Source organism: Camelus bactrianus, chromosome 19 (assembly GCF_048773025.1).
Source record: "Camelus bactrianus isolate YW-2024 breed Bactrian camel chromosome 19, ASM4877302v1, whole genome shotgun sequence".
Lineage (NCBI taxonomy): Eukaryota > Metazoa > Chordata > Mammalia > Artiodactyla > Camelidae > Camelus > Camelus bactrianus.
Genome location: NC_133557.1, coordinates 35,850,444 through 35,870,549, shown reverse-complemented (window position 1 = coordinate 35,870,549; position 20,106 = coordinate 35,850,444). Strand labels below are relative to the sequence as shown.

Below are 20,106 nucleotides of genomic sequence, written 5' to 3'. Positions count from 1 at the left end.
TTTGGCAGTGTATACAGACACCTGGCTCCACAGTTGGTTACTGGGGACTGACTGCCCCCTCAGCTGAGAGATAGTTAGGGGAATCCAGGTGGAAAACACTGGATTTGCTCAGTAGAGGAAAATGAGCAGTCTGAGCTGAGAGGTTAGGGGGTGGCTGACCTAACGTCTTTAACAAAAACAAGGGATGTCAGAAAACCAACCTCCAGCTAACACTCCGGCCAGACGCGTGTGCATGTGGAGCTCGTACGCACAGGTACCGACTTACCTGGAGATGAAAGGAAACTCACCCTGAAAACGAGGGGGCTCTTTCACTGTGCACACGGTTAAGTTAGAAACGCTGGCTCGGTAAACACACCTTTGCAGAATTCTGACCTTACAAACAAAAGCCCTCTCGGGGGAACTTCCATTTCTCTTCCTGTGCCTTTGATCCTTGGGCGTCTTATCTGTATGCGTGTGTTTTAAAAACAAACCAACAAACTTGGTCTCTGCCACCCAAAGGTGCAAGTACGGTGCACACTTGGCGGCCAAGTGAATAGACCGGACAGTCTTTTGTCTGACTGCACCCACTCTCATGCTTCTTGCCGTCTTAACCTGTGCTGCACCAGCCTTTACTTTGGGGAATAAACTTTCTGCATCTCACTTAGGTGGCACCCTCCCCACTCCCTTGTGGGGAAGCCTCTTGCATCTTATTGGTTTGAAATCACTATTCATCTATATCTCACAATGGCCAGATGATGGATCTTTTAAATTGGAGAAAGTTCTAAATTGGTAAAAACTTTTAGAGTTCTCACTATAAACAGCTGTTTTATTGGTACCCACAAAAAAATCTAAAAGGTAGGGGGGAAAATATATCTATATCTCTGACGGTTAACTTAAGAGCTCCCTTAGTTTAACACAGACACAAGAAATCAGCTGGGGAGCCTTGTGCGCTCTTCCCTGCAACAGGTGTTACAGGTGCTAACAAAACCATTAGAATAATTAATGCTAATTACGTCGATTAGCTGAAAAAAAATGTAGAGACTACAGACTTTTTCCCAACAAGGCAGAAATTTTAAAGGGATTTATCCCAAATGGATAAAGAAATCTTTAGATGATTATTTTAAATGGGATAAATAAAACAGACATTTATGGGATTAAGATCCAAAGTTTTGATACTACACTCCCTAAGGTTAAATGCGCCAAAGGGACCCCCTACTGGGAAGCCCGACAAGTCCATTCTATTTACCCCAGTTTAAGATACGTATATTTAAAGGGCTAGAAAAAAAACCACACTGAGATCTTGAGACAGGAGGGAAGGGGGCAGGGCACCGCCATTCAAGGAATGACAGCAATTAACACCAAAATGGCGAAAAATTCAAGTCCCAGTTGGCCTTGAGGATTGAGGAGGTGGGAGATTTGACTTCTAGTAGAACTTGAGCTTTATTATCTGCTCACTGTAACATATTAGCACAATAAATAACATGCCTGCAAGCGCCAAGACAGTCCCCAGGCACCCATAGGTCAAAGAGTGGGCGGTGGCCCAGTTCCCGGGAATCCCAGCCCCTTCCCCGGGGCAGTTAGAATAGTCCTCCGGCTTGTAGGCGGGAAGCTACCTAGCCCAAAAAATGCAACACCATGCCTCCTGGCCGCCCTGTCTGCTCCCTCCTCTTTGGAGATGGGCCCACACTGTCTCGAGTGTGCAGCCACTTTTACTCTAACCTGAGCACCCAATCCCCCACCTCGTGGCCTTTCTCTCGCCTTCTGCATCGGCCTACACTCTATGCAGTATGTATCTCTCTAAATAAATCTACCTTTACTCAACTGTGAGTCGCTCTTGAATTCTTTTCCTGCATGAAGCCAAGGACCCACACCTGGCGGGGCCCGTCCCAGGGGCTCAGCGGAGACCTGGGACACGGCCCTCCTCTCACCCCACAACCATTTTCCCTGCATCAATTGGACCAACAATTACTTGGGGCAACAGTTGGACCAATTAATCAAGTTTAAAGACTGACAAGGGCCTGAGTCAACCCCTCTCTGGGGATCCCAGAACCTTTTATATAAAATTAGATAAAATGGACAGGGGATAAAAAGAAAAGCTTCTAGGAGTCCTCCTGTAAGATCGGAACTTGCTGATTGAGTCCTAATGAAACCTAAAGGTACAAAAGTTGGCAGAATTGAGATACAAGTTTATAAAAGTTGGTATATTTAAACGGGCTTTATGTAAGATGGTTTCATCTCTTTTGCTTAATTATATCATGGGATAAACATGTCTCACTGGGGAATGCTTCACCTGCTTGGTATTATAAGACGGGGCACACAAATCTGCCCCTCAGGAAATACTAAACATACTTCAGAAAACCAGTAGGGCCACCTGAGCCATACAATATAAAGCACAACTGGGAACCAATATTCAGGGCCTAATAAAAATAGTAATAGACTCACCGCTGGCCTAACCTGTGCATTCAGAAAGAGGGCCTTTATTGAATGCCTTGTACAAGTCTTTAGAGACATGATAAATTAAACTCTAAAGTTCTAGAACACAGAATTCTTTCTTTAAAAATCTTCTCACTGATCCAGAAAACCAAAAACAAAAGAAAAACGAGTTGGACACATCAATCTTTTAGTACCCTTTGGGTGACAGACCAGTTTTGTGGGGAATTAAAAGCCACTGCCTCTGTCTTACGAATCTGTACGAACCAGAAATGCAGGCACAGCAAACACTGACCTGAGCCCGAGCCTAATCAGCCCAGTCAGGTGGACCCTGAAGCCATGGGGAAAAATGGGGGGGGGGGGTATTTAAAAACTCATCCCAACTGTTATTTATAAACTAGCCAGTTTATGCTGTAATCCCTAACTCGTAGCTGAGGGCGAAGCACAGCTGTGAGGTCTCCAGGTTAGTCTGTTTTGTCCAGTCTTGCCTGTGCACACATTACACACGGGAGGTGTCTCCACCTCTAGGAAATATGATCAAAATTAAATTCATAAAACAGCTCTATTTAACTGACTTAAAAGTAAGTGCTTAAAATTAGTACTTCTAAACATGAAAAAAAAAAACACAAAAAAACGGCCAAAATGACTTTCAGGTTCATGTGAACTAGCAAATATTCAATATTAAGTTGATATCTGGAATTAAGGTTAAAGTTTGTTGATCTAATCAACACAGACGTCTTTAGAGTAATCAACTTTAAAGATAATATTTTTATTGTTTCCAGGTTTAATAGAAGTCAGACAAGGTCTTATTACATCTGTTGCAAATTTGTCAGTAAGAAAAGTAACTTGGTGTGATAAAATTCTTACAAATAAATTAAATGCAAATGAGATAAGAGCTCTTGGGTGAACTCTTAAGAAATAATTATGTTTTAAGAATGCCTACTTGATGGGGTTCATCCCAGGGACACAAGGGTGGTTCAACATACACAAATAGATCAATGTAATACATCACATCAACAAGAGAAAGGACAAAAACCACATGATCATCTCAATAGATGCAGAAAAAGCATTTGATAAAATTCAACACCCATTTATGATAAAAACTCTCACCAAAGTGGGTATAGAGGGAACATATATCAACATTAAAAGCTATATATGATAAACCTATAGCCAGCATAGTACTCAATGGTGAAAAACTCAAAAGCTTCCCACTAAAGTCTGGGACAAGACAAGGCTGCCCACTATCACCACTCCTATTCAACACAGACTTGGGAGTCCTAGCCACAGCAATCAGGCAAGAGAGAGAAATAAAAGGGATCCAAATTGGAAAGGAAGAGGTAAAAGTGTCACTATATGCAGATGACATGATACTATATATAGAAAACCCTAAAAGGTCCACACAAAAACTACTAGCACTAATCGAAGAATTCTGCAAGGTAGCAGGTTACAAGGTTAATGTTCAAAAATCAGTTGCATTTCTTTACACTAATGATGAATCAACAGAAAAAGAAAGTAAAGAAACAATCCCCTTTCAAACAGCACCCAAAGTAATAAAATACCTAGGAATGAATCTAACCAAGGAGGTGAAAGACTTATACATGGAGAACTACAAAACATTGATTAAGGAAATTAAAGAAGACTTAAAAAAAAATGGAAAGATATCCCATGCTCCTGGAGTGGAAGAATCAATATTGTTAAAATGGTCACACTGCCCAAGGCAATCTACAGATTGAATGCAATCCCTATCAAATTACCCAGGACATATTTCACAGAACTAGAACAAATCATAATAAAATTTATATGGAACCATCAAAGATCTAGAATTGCCAAAGCATTACTGAAGAGAAAGAAAGAGGCTGGAGGAATAACTCGCCCAGACTTCAGACAATACTACAGAGCTACAGTCATCAAGACAGCATGGTATTGGTACAAAAGCAGACATATGGACCAATGGAACAGAATAGGGAGCCCAGAAATGAACCCACAAACATTTGGTCAAAGGAGGCAAGAATATACAATGGAATAAAGACAGTCTCTTCAGCAAATGGTGTTGGGAAAACTCGACAGCAGCATGTAAAGCAATGAAGCTGGAACACACCCTTACACCCTTATATTTATACAATGGAATACTATTCAGCCATAAAAAACAACATAACGCCATTTGCAGCAACATGGATGTTCCTGGAGAATGTCATTCTAAGTGAAGTAAGCCAGAAAGAAAAAGAAAAATACCATATGATGTCGCTCATATGTGGAATCTAAAAAAAAAAAGAAAGAAAGAAAGAAAAAAGAACATAAATACAAAACAGAAACAGACTCAGACACAGAATATAAACTTGTCACCAAGGGTGGGAAGGGACAGACTGGGAGTTCAAAATTTGTAGATACTGACAGGCATATGCAGAATAGATAAACAAGGTTATATTGTATAACACAGGGAAATATATACAAGATCTTGCGGTAGCTCACAGCGAAAAAAATGTGACAATGAATATATATATGTTCATGTATAACTGAAAAATTGTGCTCTACTTTGGAATTTGACCCAACATTGTAAAATGACTATAACTCAATAAAAAAGTTTTAATAAAATAAAATTCATACCCAGTTTAAAAAAAAAAAAGAATGCCTACTTGAACAGATCTGATCTCTCTAGATATTTGGTAACTTAAAATTCTAGAGTTGTGCTGGATCAGGTTACACGATGGAAGGTTACTGAGCAGCTAGGTCATTCTCAGAGAAGTAAGATGCTGGAACATTGATCGCTGAACACTGGTTTCCCCTCATAGAGAAACGAGAGGCATCTAGGACTATTAAAAATATGTGGTGCCACACTGAGATATTTCCGATAAGAAAGCACATGTTTTTTAAAAATTATTATTGGTATTTACGTTTGCCAATTTACAGAATGCTAATGTAGAAGACAGTTCATAATTGCCTATTTATTTCTTAGCAAAATTAAGGTTTTAAGAGTTTTGAGAGTTCTAATTTAAATATGTAATTAAAGCTACTAGAAATAATAAAGGAAACATTTCAGTATACAGTAGGTAAATAGGGTGTAAAAGAAGGTATAAACGATGGAATTGCATTTTCTTACCTAGAGTTGATTGTTTCCAGATGGAAGAATTAAGGGACAAAATTAAAATTATATGGACACAGAAAGTGATGGAAGGTTTGTGGAACAAGGAACCATGAGAAGAGTTTTGTACATGGTCCGGTTTGGCTAAGCTTAGATATAATTTAATTAAGTAAATGGATTTTGTCGTTACAAGTAAGCTGGTACGAGACTGGAGTTTGATTTTCTCTGTTAAGAGAAGCAGGTTTCCTTGGGGCACTAACAGATTGTGTGAGCTCCTGTGCCTTTACACGATTTGTATCTGTTTTCTGAAATCTTTGTCACTTTAGTTGAGTGAATAAGTATTGTTTCACGGCGACCTCATGTGTTTTAAAAATCTTCTTGGTATTTTTAAAACTTCCCAAATATCCAACTTTAGAGTTCTTTTAATCTCCAGCTGACTCTGGGACGCTTGCTTCAAAGGAACCCTGAGGCACCTTAGAGTGGAATATTAAACCAGTTAGGCTTATCTGGTATGTTCAATTCCTTGAGAAACAGTGTCAAGTTATTGGAGATGAAACTTAGGTTACATTGTATGGATAAATGCCATTAATATAGATATTCCATAATTTATATGGGAATTCCAAAAAAAATCTGATATATCCTGGTATAATGTTATCAGTCATAATCCTAGTTATTATCTTAACATGTTATATGTCACAGAAATATCCCAGTTTCTTGTCAACTGCATTATAATCAGATCTTTAACCAGGCCATTTTAAGTCTTGTCATTTATAGACAGTCATTGCTTTACTCTAATGCTTTTATAAAATGAAGATCTTCAAGAAAATTCATAAAAGGGACTTTCTGACAAATATAAGCTTCTGATAACTTATAGATCGTACCACTGAACTGAGTAAAAATTACAAAACTCCAATGGAAAACCTGATGACTTCCCCCAGCTCAAAAGGAATTCATTACATGGGACCGAATGAATTGATAAGTGTGATTTATAACTTTACGACTCTGGGGGAAACAGACTGGCTTTCAGTCTTCGTTTTTCAGAAAAACCCTTCCTCTTATGCTATGACCTGCAACAAGTTGATAAAGAATACCTTTGTAAACAAAGATGAAACATTTATCTTTTTCCCTCTGTCTGATCCTTCCAGAACTTGGCTTCTCCAGCTGGCTTTCCTGTGGACTTGATGGTTTATTGCAACCGGATTGCTACTATTTACACTAATCATTGTTCTAACTTGTCTTTTTTTCCCAAATCGTCTATGCTTTGTGTTTCTCTCTGCTGCACTATGACTTTATCAGTGTCACCAGCTGCATTACTTGTAACCTGTCTGTTTTACAAGACTGTTGTCTCCTACATCACCCAGTGTGGAACCAGGCCTCCAACAGAACTGACGACGGCTAAACGCCTTGGGGGCGCAGAGCCACTCACAACGCTACACAGAGTGACTGTAACAGTGTGATTCTAGGGACGGGAAGAAGCAACGGGGGAAATCTTTCCCAGATCCTAATAGACTAGTGAGCCAGGTGATCCCACAGAAGTTTAGATCATCAACAGAGTCTGATCCGAAAAGCAGCACTTGGAGCGGCCTGTCAACAGAACCTTCTTCGCCTGATCTAGGAATGGGACAAAAACTGGCCATGAGATGTCTCCCAAAACATTGGTGGAATTTAGGACCAAGGGGAGCGCTGTGAATGAAAACACTGCCAGCCCTCTCAGTAAACAAAGGATGCTGCAGCCATCAAGCCGAGACCACCGCCCCAACGGTGAGCCCTGAGGGAACCAGGATGGGGACAAACAGGATGCCTGCTGCCAAGCCCTCAGCACCCCCACAATGGTGCCCCCCGAGGGGACTCGGATGGGAGAGAACAGGATACTGACCCTAGACAGCTGAGGTGCACATCAAAGCAATGATTTCAGTGAGCCCAGACTCGTACACCTTCCCGTACATGGAAAAGCGCTAAATGCTTAACTTGAGATGTCTGGTTTTCTTTAATTAACAGTAATCTTTTGATGTTCCGACTATTTGGTCTTTGCTGTAAAAACTCCTGTGTATCCTGGCTGCTCCTCTGCCTCTTCGGAGATGTCCCTCAGAGTGATCTGAGAGGCTGCCTCCCAGGCTTGAAGTCCTCAGGAGTCCGCCAAATAAAACTTAATTCTCAACTTTCAGGCTGCGCATTTTCTTCAATCAACATCTTAAAGGGACACAAAGAAGAAGCACCTCTTTTTTCTGCCTCAGGATGTCGCTCTGTCCAGATGCAATGCCTGCAGTGCATTTTGCCACTTGGGGGACAAACCTGCACACGGGAGACATGAGGAGGGCAAAGCAGGGGGGAGGAGGAGCGAGTGTAGACTCTCCTGTCACTGAGCTGCTGCACCTGCTGGCTCCCGGGCTTTGCACGGGAGAAAAAATTCTTTACCATTTATGTTTGTTTATATTTCAGCTTTGTGTTACCTGTAACCAAAAACATCCCTGTAGATACTGAAGTGAAATTTGACAGAATAACTGACAGTTTGTAAAAGTTACACTCACCCCACTTCATTTCTAAAGATGCGTGAGTTTCATTTCTTTACACCTGTGGTAAACTAGGTGCAGAAAGTAAAATTCTTAGACGTCAGAAAGACGTTAACATTTTGCTGTCCGGGACTGACGGTCCATCTGTAAAAGTGACTCTGATAAAGATATATTCCACATACCTAGAGCTAAAGCTTTAAAAAGTGAGCTGCTTTTATTTTAAACATTGTTGATACACATCTCTCAAACGCAGGATTCTAAAACTTTGTTGTTAATAGATATCAAATGCCAATACAATAAAACAAAATATATACACCAATGAAATATAATGTTCAAATCAAGTGTGTTTCATACACATTTATTTATTATTTTTATTGAAGTACAGATGATGTAAATATTATACGTTACGGGTGTACAATATAGTGATTCACAATTTTTAAAGGTTATATTCCACTTATATTTATTATAAAATCCTGGCTATATTCCATGTTGTACAATATATCCTTGTAGCTTAATTTATACATAATAGACTGTACATTTTAATATACCTAATTCTTCTGTAGAAATCCAGTTTCATCAGAATTTTTAAGGCAATGCACAACTGCTGCTACTTTTCTCGCTCTGAACTGGGGCTGGCCTCTGTTACAGCCAAGCCCACTCACTAGGGAAAGAGCAGGAGGCGGAAATAAAACGGGTGAAGCAGGAGCCCCAGCGGCAGCTCCCCTCCACTTCTAGCAGCTGAGGAAGCAGAGAGCTGGGGGGCAGAGAAAGCCACCTCGTGCCAAGTAATTATTATCAGCCACCATCATAACGGCTTACGAAAGAGCTTTGTACGCATTACCTCAAACCTCCAACAGCCCGAGGAAGCGGCCACTGTCACACCACGAGGGGAGGATCAGAGAGGTTAGGTCCCTGCCAGAACTCAAACCCGGGCTCCCACACTGCTTCCCTAATTAAGTCTAGTATCAGGGGAAGGGGATGGAGGAGGCCCAAGGAGGCATGCCTGGAAATACGATTTTTCTAAGAACACAAGGGAGCTGCTGGGAGAGCCCCTGGCCTGGTCCCTCCTCGTCACAGCAGCGAGTGGTGAAGAGGAGGCAGCCTGGGACCCCTGTGGCCAGCGGGCCAGGGGAGCGAGGGCGCTGGGCCATGAGACGGGCCCACACGGCAGCCCGAGCTTGCGCCAGCGCGGAGACGGGCCTGCCACGTCCCCCCAGAGTCTAGCGGCCAAGTGCAGGCATGCTGGAAAGGGCCCCAACGCTGACAGAAGTGGAGCTCAGCCAGTGGCTGAAAAGGAGTGAGCACAGGAAGCTGCTGATGGGTCAGCGCGATGTTAACGTGTCCCCACGAGCGACTGCGGCGTTTCTGGCTCAACCAGGACCCAGTCTGAGCTTCTGATTGTGTTTCTTAATGGGAAGGCCTGAGGGAGTCTTGATCCTTGGCTCAGTGTTCACTGAAAAGACTTGGGGTTTATGACCCAACGCTGCTACTGAGTGTGCGCTGAAGGGGGTTCTGTTCTGCCAGTTGGTGACCAGCCCATGTTTAAGCAGAATTTAACATGTGTTGAGGCCACCAGGTCTTGGAAATGAATTGTGATGTGACTGGAAATGGCATCACCCTCTTGCACTGTGAGGTGTCACAGCTTTGTGCATTCCTACTCGGCGCAAGCTAGACACCGGGACAGAGGCAACTGCTTCCTGCCCAGTTGTGTCATTTTCTACCCTTTTCAGTAAATGACCCTTACAGACATAGCTTTCCCTAAAGACAGCAAAAGTCCTCTGTACCCAGATCACTACAAGGCATGATGTACAATGTACGTGTTATTACAGAAGAGGTCTAATTGCAGTCTAAATTTCCTGGGCAGAGGAAATTTAAATTGTTTTCTCTGTTTAGGGCACTTTAGTCTTGGTAAAGATACTATTTTGTGTGTTGTTTGGGTCTTGAATATTCCTCAAGGTTGAAAAGTAAGCTAAGTTTAGAGGAAATTAAGGCCAGTGTCACATCTGTTGAATTATTCTTTTCTTTTAATGGTAAATAGCCAGGCTTTGGGGAAAAAAAAAAAAAATCTCTTTCCAAAACACTCTGGGAGCTTTTTTTGCGCAAATAAATAATAGTTTTGTAGTTTTTTCTGGTTATAAAATTTTACATACTCATTATAAACATTTGAATAATATGAATAAGCAAAAAGTGATTTCAGTAGGAAAACGCTGATTCGGACCGTGCAGCCCCGACGGCCACCGTTAAAGCGTCGGTGACCATGTCCTCTGGACCCGCTATGGCTCGTGTGTGATCTGTGTCTTCGGCATAAACACACTTTTACATGAACAGTCATTAAACATGACACTCTTATTTTTGACCCAACACACCCTGGACACTTTTCACATCGGTGAGTGAAGACACTTACACGATACTTAGATGGCCTTGCCGTGCTCCGCCGGTCTCACACTACAAAGTATCCAGCCCCGCGCTTCAGGCTGGCAGCTCCAGGCCTCCCCATGCCGTCGGCAGCCCCCGGCCTGAGGAGAAGGGTGGCTGCCCAAGGACCAGAAGGGCCTTTGGTTTCTTGGGTCAGGGATGCAGCAGGCCTGACAGTGTTTGTGGCCACTGGACAGGGCGGGGACAGTGATGATTTTCTGGAGGTAAAGAGAGGGGAGGCCATCTCAGGCTTCGCTGAGTTAATTTCACAGAAAGGCCACCCTCTTACCCTGTCTTGGAGGAAGGTCATTCCACTTGCAAGCTGGCTCTGGTGGCCTAAATAAGCCAACTCTGGGTCCCCTTTTGGGTTTCTTCTACCAGCTCTCTCTTGCGTACTTTAAAAAATGTTATTTCCAGGTGTGCGTCCCTGCACCTCCTCCACCACTATCATCAGACTGTTACTATCAGACTCCGGCGTGTGGAGAGCGGACACAGGCGTCACCCTCAGGAGGACAGAAGCAGCAGCGGGGACCTGGCTAATGCAGTCGGTAAACACGTTTTCATCTGTAAGTCTGCATATCAGCTTATTAGTGAAGAGTGACATTTAAACGCTGGGCCTTGTCATTTCTTCATGTCACATGACTTACACAGACATGTATTTGAACATTTATTATAATTTTTCCTGTTAATATGTAGGAGCTCTTTATATATTGGGGATATAACTATTTCTTCTAAGTTTCAGATATTTCTCCAGTTCATTATTTACTATCACTTCAATTAAAGGTGACATGTTTGTGTGTGTATGTATATTTATTTCTTTATTTTAGGAGCAGGAAAAAAGGAATGGAACTATTCTCTCAAAAAGAAGTATCTGCAACATCACACTCACACACACACACACACACACACGGGAGCAGGTGATACTTTACCTCCACTCCGGGAGCTCAGCATGCGCTCCACTATATCAAGCCTATCTGGTCCAAACACGCCCTCATCTGATCAGACAACCATCCATGAGCAAAGAGGTGTACACTATTTGTATACCGGAAAGGTAACAAGACAGAAATAAAACATGCTGGCCACTTTAAGAAGCTGTAAAGCAGCAACACATGCCATCAGCCTCCCTCTCTTCCACGCAGCCCTGAAAACACTACCAAAGGCTTCACTGGGAGAACTCCCACCACTAGTTACAACAGGCCCTTTCTGAGGTATGGAAACTCAGTTTGGGTTTTTTAAAATTTACAATAATGTCTCTCCGATTCTGTTCCCATGAAAAGGTATCTGGGGGACGTGCCTAAGCCCCCTCAAGCCTGTCCTTACCAACTGCCCCGGCCCTGCCGCCCCTCACCCCACTCCCCCAGGCAGGGTTTCCCCAACCCCTCCTCCAGCTAGCCCACAGAGGCAGTCCTTTCTTACAGCTCTCCCCCTCGGGATTCAGGGTGGGTCTGGTCACGAGTGCAAGCACACAGGGAGAGCAGGAGAGGGCTCTCTCAGGAGACCTTGATTCATGAGCTTGAATCTCAGCTTTAATGATGGGAACTTCCAGCTGGTGAAAACAATCTTTGGGGCAGGCAAGCTTTCAGATATTTTTCACAACATCCACACAGGTGGCTGCTGTCTCCCACAGACTCAGATCCATCTATGTGGAAATCACGCTGTTGGTTTTTCAGAATGCAAGCCCAGATATGCCCAGCACTGCATGTAATGCCTGGCACGTGGCTGGTGGTGGATAAAAAATAACTGTTAAATGAATAAGGGGCCTCTGGAGCCGGCTGCCTGGGTTCACGCCCTGACTCTGTCACTTACGAGCTGTGCAACCTCGGGAAATGTGTTCACCTTCTCTTGGTCTCAACTGTAAAATGGGGACAGTGATACTTCCTACCCCACTGGGGAGAGGAGGAAACTGGTCAACACATGCAGAGTGTGTCCAGCAGGGCCTGGCACAGGGAAAGCGCTGATTAAATGCTGCGTCTTATTATTACAAATATGGAAGCCTCTCACCAAGAGAAATCCAGACGTACAAAAAGCTATTCATGTTCTCGACGCCATTTGGCGTCGACGCCATTTAGCAGTCATTTAGTTAAGACATTATTGAGCACAGACATCGCTTAGCATCGACGCCACTTAGCGGGAGACACCAGGCAGCACACACGTGAGTGAAACACGAAGCCAGGGGGCTGTCAACGCCACGCGAAAGGCACAAAACGCCACGGGGATCCTGAGGAAAGACCCTTCCGAGAAAGGGACAAGGACAGTTGACGGGGAAGAATTTTACGTGGCAGGACGGCCGACACCTCCTGGGAAAAGGGATGGCGTGTTAGTTTGGGTTCTCTGAGAAGCAGACACCGAGAGAAGATGGAAGTGCAGGAGGTTTCCCGAGGGAACTGCCTGTGAAGGAGACGGGGACAGCCTGTGAAGGGGGAGGCCCCCACAGTGAGGCCTGGCCCCCGCACAGAGGGGCCAGCGCCGTTCTGAGAGGCTGTGGGTCAGGCCAACGGGGAGCCCTCCGGCCAGAGTCACCCTCTGAAGGCGGCGGGGTCTGGAAGGAACAGGCCACTTGCTCAGTAACGGGCTGGGAGGAGCCCAAGAGAAGCTGGGCTTGGGCTGGGCAGCGCTGGTGACCGGGGCAGCAGGGGGCCGGGGCTCAGCCGTGCTCCCGGCAGCACAGCGGCTCCCACAGCGACACCAGCAAGGTCACGAGTACCGTGCGTGTCCTGGGACGCACAGCGGAGGTCACTAAATAGGTGCCATCACGGCAAACTGAGCACAAGACAGCATCAACGGGCCCCTTATCCTTTTCAAAAGGGATTTTTTCCAACTCAGCCACAACTACAAAAGTGAAATCAAAGTACATATTCACTGCTAAAGATTACAACTACTTTTAAAACAGTGTTCAGTATCTTTCAGATGTGGTTTCAGTTTCTAAACCAAAGTAAAAGACATAAAGTGGTTAAGGAACATCTCTTTTCCTAAAAATCAAAGTTAAAACCCTGAAACGAGGGTTCAGAACTAGCTCGGGAACAAAGCTCTACGGAGAATCTAGAAGGTAAATCCTTTATAAACTGGTTGCTTAAGGCAGTAATTTGATCAAATGAGAACAGGAGAAACCATTCTGCAAAGGTATCAAGTCCCCCATGAGTATGAAATGCCAGTACAGCCAAGCTGCCTTCATGTGGGGTTGAGTCACATTAGGGGTAAAAATGGAGAAAATCAAAATTAACTCTAAACACTAGAGCCACACCCGGCGGGGAAGACGTTCCACGGTGAGAGGCACAAAGGGAAGAAGGCCACTGAGGACACAGCAGCTTCCCTGGTCCCGCCTCATGCCACTCAGGGCACATGGCCAGAGTGAGGGCAGCACCGCACCACTTAAACGGCCCCCTTCTATCTACATGCATTTATATATACACGCGTGCACACCAGTTATTGATACGTGCACATTTCTCCCTTCCGGCCAAGCACTTAACTCACAAGTTAAATCGCATTTACGAGATCACCCCCACAAACAAACACAGTTACAGGGCTTCCTTTATTGTAAGAGGAGACCCGGCACAGGAGAGGGGGCAGCACTTGCTCGGTTCCTATTACCACACCCGCGAGACCAGTCGGCAGCGGGCCTTCCCTCGCACCATCACAGAAAACACAGGGGCCATCGCAGGCGAGCGCCCTTCACGACCTGCCACCCTGCGCCCCGTTTCTGCTTCCTCCGAGGCGCCTTAGAGGGAGCGGTGCCCCCTCGCCAAGCCTGATCTCCTGCCGCACACACACCCCACGGATCCCACTGCAGACCACGACTTTCACCATTTTATCCCCTTTCTCTCTGTTTCCTCAATTTTGCTCTTTTGTTATTTCCTTCTTCTAAATGTAAATAAACTCAAATTCCCTCAGGTCTTAACAAATACAAAAATCTTATCTGCACACACACACACACACACAGACCCCTCCACCCTTTACCTGGACTCTCCCTTTGCCTCCCTGCCACATTCATCTATACTTTTTCCGCTGCAAGGCCTAGAAATACTACTCAAGCTGGCTAGAGCGAAAACAGGGGGTTACAGGCTCCTGCAACTGAGGCTGGGGTGGGGATGGGCCAGACAGGGCTGAACCCCTCGGCTCACGCAGGGCCCGCTGGCCCTCCTCACGCTCCATCTCTCTGCTCCGGCATCCTCTCGGTCTGTCATCCAAGAAGATGGGTGCTCTCCCTCTCCAAGCATCCACGCTTCAAATCTCAGGGAGACTGGGACTCCTGGACCCTTGGCCAAGGGCAGACATTGGATTTAACCCCTCCTCTGCTTAAAGCTCTTCCTTGGATTCCCCACACCACAGGATAAAGGACACTGTACACTTAACCGCACAATGGCCACACCACTACCTGTGCACAAAATCTATTCTCTGCGGTCCCCTCACCCCCACCCACCCACCCAGGAAACTACCATGTTCATTACCCCAAGCCCACCCCAGCCTCGGCCCCTGCAGAAAGCACTGCAGCCTCTCCCAGAGGCCTTTCTGCTGAGCCTTCTACCCCTGTGGCCACCTGAACAGTTCCATCCCGCTCCACCGAGGCCCTGACACCCTCGTGGTCAATGCAGCTGTTTACCCGTCTGTCTCTGAAGACACGGCCCTACCAAACAGACAGACAGACACACACACACACACAGGCTCAAAAAAAATGTACGTGAAACTGAATTTTTTAAAAATCGAAGAACAACACAGTTGTTCACTACATTTATGTATTAATTATTCTTAATTTTACAGTAGAGTAACATACCCTTTGAAAAATGATTTTAAAATTTAAACTGAAACAAATTGCTATTTTGAAAGTCAACTTTATAAACAATAAACAATTCTCTACTGTTTTATCTATGGTAGCTAGTTTGGAGACCAAAGATCAGTACTCTGAACAGCCAGTATGTCCACCTGCAGATAAAGCACTTACAAACAAAATAAAAACACAAACTACAAAAGTCTGTATCAAAACATTCTGGACCTACCAATCATCTCTCTTCTCAGAGTAAAAGGTCAAGGGCAATCTCCTTCACGTACCTTAAACAAAGCATCTGAGCTCAGTCAGACTTTGACCGAGGTTTGGCTTTCTCGCGCCCCTGAGGGGCGGGGGCGGTGTACCTGTGTGACATACACGTGTCCCAAGTTCTTTCTGCATTCTAAGGTTACAGATACAAAACGTTAGTAACGGTGAAAAATTAGGGAAGGGAGCATTATGGCAAAATCACTTCGCTTCAAACAAGGTCAGCTGACAGAGCCCTCCCAGGGCTGCCTGAAGGGCCTGGAGCTGCTCGTCCCAGCTCTGCTCCAGCTGTGCAGCGTCCACGCGGCACTAATGCCCGTGCAAATACTTCACCACCCGCGAGGCCTGCCAAGGGCGCGGGGAGGCCAGTGATCACAAAAATGCAGAAGGAGACTTACATCTTCTGTCATGTTCAAATCAAATGCAGCCTCAGTTTCCCTGGAATATGGTAAAACAGATTGGGAAGAGAGCAGCAAAACTGAAAGCAACACTTTGGGGAGACGCAGGCTTCTGTTTATAAGCTAATGTTCATTCTGGCAGGTAAATACATTTTCTGGTGCGTAAGTGTGCTTTTGAGTCAGACAACTAGCCAAAGCACAGCGTGGGCTTTATAACCCTGCGACTCCCAGCTCTGCCACTTCCGGGCTGGGGGCTGGAGGACATGGGGTCCACCTCCACGAGCCTGTTTCCTCATCTCTAGATTGGGGGCAGGAACACTGCCTTCATCCTGGGTTGTGGGGTGATTCAGTGAGATCACGATGACAATAAATAACCACACCACAGCTTTCTAACCTCTCATTAAGTGCCAGACTCCACGTCCAACAACCTCCCAGACATGGCACTTGGACCTCGCCTTTTTCTCAAACTCAACACGTATCACAGGAAACTCGTCTCCCTCTGTCGTTAGATGGGTCTCCTCCCAGCAATTCTGGCTCTATCCATGACACTCTGTTCCCCCAAACACCTAACACCAATTCTCAAATCATAACGACGTGTTGATCGCTGGCCAGACTGCAGTGGAAACAGGAGTCTCAATCCTGGCTGCCAGCAGGGCCGGTGGGAGCAACGCTCAGGAAGGTGCTGAGTCCAGGCACAGATGGGCTCGGCCCCAGCAATTTGACTTCAACAGAGTCTCTTCTAAGGAAATAATGCAAAATACAGAAAAAGCTGCCTCCCAACATCTGAGAGCAGTATTACTTACACTGGAGAAAGAAAGAGAAAGAAAAAGGAAAAAGGAAAGAGGAAAAAGAGACAGAGAGAGAGAGGAAGAAAGGAAGGGAACGATTTAATACCCAAGAAACGGTAAGCTACATAACAGTGCAGTCTCCACAAATCTCTGTAGTCAATTTAAAAAAAAAAAAAAAGGAACAAAACATGGGGATATACTAATAGCAAGTTTAAAAGGCAACATTTAAAATTGTAAGTGGACTTGTCTCTACTTAAAACAACAGATGCACAACAGGAAACATCAAAATGTTCGATTTCACTCCACCAGCATTTAGAGCATTTGTGAGAGACAGTTCTCTTTTGTCTGATTCCAAACATTCGGTCGGAAACCTGGTGTCACTTGATTTGACTGGCCTGTGGCTCTGGATCCCAAATGTCTTATCCTTCAGATTCATCTCTCCTGGCCTGGCTTCCACAAACCTCACTCTCATTCCTCCACCTGGAGAATCACTAGTTCCTTAGTGACCCCGTCTGTTCACCCCACCCACATCCTTCTTCCCAGCCCTGGTCCTTGGTCGGCCCCATCACTGCCAGTCTTCTCAGGGTCTTCCTGCCTTCAGGGCCACCTATCCCGTCAGCCCCAATCCATTTTTCCTGGCCCTGCTGGCAGAGGCAGTTCTCAAATCTTATCATCTGACCTGCTAAGAATTCTCCAAGTGGGCCCTCTCACCTGCAGGATAAGATCTGAGCTTCTAACTCCAGCAAACAAGGCCCTTTCCGATCCGGCCCCAACCTGCCTCCGCTTCTACCGGTCAGGCCACTAGTCCTCACCTCCCCCGTGACCCCAAGTGCAGCTCACTGTCCTGACCTCACCCCCGGCCTACACACTACTCTGGTCACTAATCCGGGGCCAGGGTTCCAGCACCCTGCCATCAGTGCCCAACGCTACCCTCTCCTCATCACCCTCTCCCTGGGCACCAGGAAGAGGCTGGCTGGTTCCTCACCCAGCACATCACTGCCCTGTGTTTCCGCCACCAGCTCTTCCATCCCCCTCAACTTCCCCACTGCCTGGCCCGGCTCTGTCCAGTGCGCAGCCACGAGCCTCCCGCGGCTCCGGAGTGCCTGCAGTGCTGCGGGCCTGGGCTGACGTGCTGCCGGTGGACACCCTACCCTGGTTTCAGGGACTTGGTACGGAAAAAACAATGTACAAACTTAACATTTTACTTTGTCTGCCTGTTGATACCATACACATTACATTATGAAGGTTAATTTCACCTATCTCGTTAGTTTTTAAAATGTGACTACCAGAGATTTCACATTACTTGTGGGACTCACGTTTATTTCTCCGGGGCAGAGCCAAGCTAAGCATTCTCCAGGGCCCAGCATCAGTAGAACCTCCTTCAAGATGCCCCGATCTGTGTGCCAGTCCTAATGATCAGGGGGCAAAAGGCCCCCTGAAATCCTATAATGGAGTCTACCATATAAGCCACTATCTAATTACGTAACACACCAACGTTTAATCTCTCCTTCTTGTCAATACGGATGCCATTTCTATACCCTATCTGGGGACTCACAGTAGGCACTCAATTTTTAATTAGACACAGAGTCTTTGCTGCAGCAAGATTTCAACACACAGTATGTCTGTTACTTTAGTTTGGTTCACTTTAGCTATTTACTTTCCCCATGACGACTTCAACAGTGCAAGGAGAACGGGAAGTCAGGTGACCTAACGGCTCTTTGTTCTTCCTCTAATTTACATACACAGCGTTGAGGACACAGCTTGCCCCCCCCACCCCACAAGCCCTGCCTCGTGCCTCAGTCTCCCACCCTGTAAAATAAAGTTAATATCAGGCCAGTTGACAAGACAGAGCCAGGTCAAAGCAGCTGAGCAAGTTCTGCCCGGAGTCATTTCCATGACACTAAGAACTACTCCACTCTCCACAGCTAACTGTGTGTCTCTCAGCCAGCTGTCTTAAATACAGACCAATTTTTATGAAGTGGGAACAAACCCATCACAATTATTAAAATAAGGAAGGACAAGGGCCTACCTATCAAAATGCTTGTCCCGTCCTGTTAATGACAGGAGACAAGTGCTGGGAGAGGAGACTGGCCAGTGCCTGCTCCACGCTGAAGCAGTTTATACGTCACACTCACAATCACCTTTACGAGGCAGACGTCACCATACGCATTTACAGAGTAAAGGATCTGAGGTTCAAAGACAGGAGGAGTAACCAGCCTACAGTCATGCAGCTGCAGGCTACAAATCCAGGTCAGTGGTATCAACTTTGTATTTAAAAAATAACATTGTTATCACCACTCGAAAATATGTGAAAAGCCAGAGTATTATATAAACACACAAATAAAATTACAATAACAATTTCTATTCATTTCCTTCACATAGTCTCTTGATCTTGGCTAAATCCTACCTTTCAGATCAAAAGGCCTTTTTTTCTAAGTAGACTTTTCCTTAAAGGAGCAAATAAAGAGGGAATGCCATGTGGGGGGACTAGTACTTTCGGGGGACTACTTTTCTTTAAAGACTTTAAACCACGGCTGTAGGCGAACGTTTACAGTAAACATTATGAACTAGAACTCCTGGGCACATTTACAATAACCTAGTCCCTACAGATAAAGATTACAGTAATAAACACAGTAAATCAGGCCGTCTCACAAGCAAACGCATCAACAGGAAACAACATACGTCAGAAAATATCAAAGAACCTCTCAGTGCTGTAAAACTCAGGTCACATGGCTCAATGAAATGACAAAAGAAAGTTCCTCAAAACAAGACACACACCTTAAAGTGAAACCACAAAGCCTTGAAAACAGGTACCTTCTCAGAATGGTAACAGGGTACTACCGTGCATCTCTAAGAAACCAAGCTGATCTGGGTTTCTTTGATTCTGCCTTTACAAAATGTAGTCCGCTTACTCCTGCAGACAGAACAAAAAGTTCAAGTTCTCTGCCAGAGAAGAAGTCCCACAGTATCAAATGCTTTAAAACACTGCTCAGCTCTCCTTTATCAGAAACGTGCCTGCAGTAGGTGTTATCAGTCCTCAGTCAGCACTGAGGACTCGGCACAATGCGAGCTGTGTGCCCCTGGGATTTCAGCACAGGAAGCAGGAAGTCCAGTTTACCAGGAACACTGCACTTCACCTTCACTAAATCTTGAAAACGAATCCTTCTAACAGTACTTAATTTATATTTCTTTCCAAACCGAACAAGACAGTGGAATCTCAAGGAATCCAAGGCTGTGAAGTGCACTTGGCAAAACTAGGTGTGTGTATTTTCCCCTTTGAGGTGCTGTGTGGAGTATAAACAGAACTCATGTACAACTGCTAATCTCATGAACAAGACCCTTATTTAAAATTCTCACGTACAAAATGAATTTTTATACCATATTTCCTCTAGGGGCAGACACATTAAGACGACGTGCCTTCAATCAGGTGATTTTTGTTCATTTTAAGAATGAAAAAGGCATCTAGAAGAAACAGAAGGTA

General features: G+C 45.0%; 1 protein-coding gene across 4 annotated transcripts in view; it reads right to left on the bottom strand.

Annotated features, from left to right (window-relative positions):
* Positions 1–20,106, bottom strand: part of RALGAPA2 (Ral GTPase activating protein catalytic subunit alpha 2) — a 265,479-nt gene that overhangs the window by 244,322 nt on the left and 1,051 nt on the right. The window lies entirely within an intron of this gene.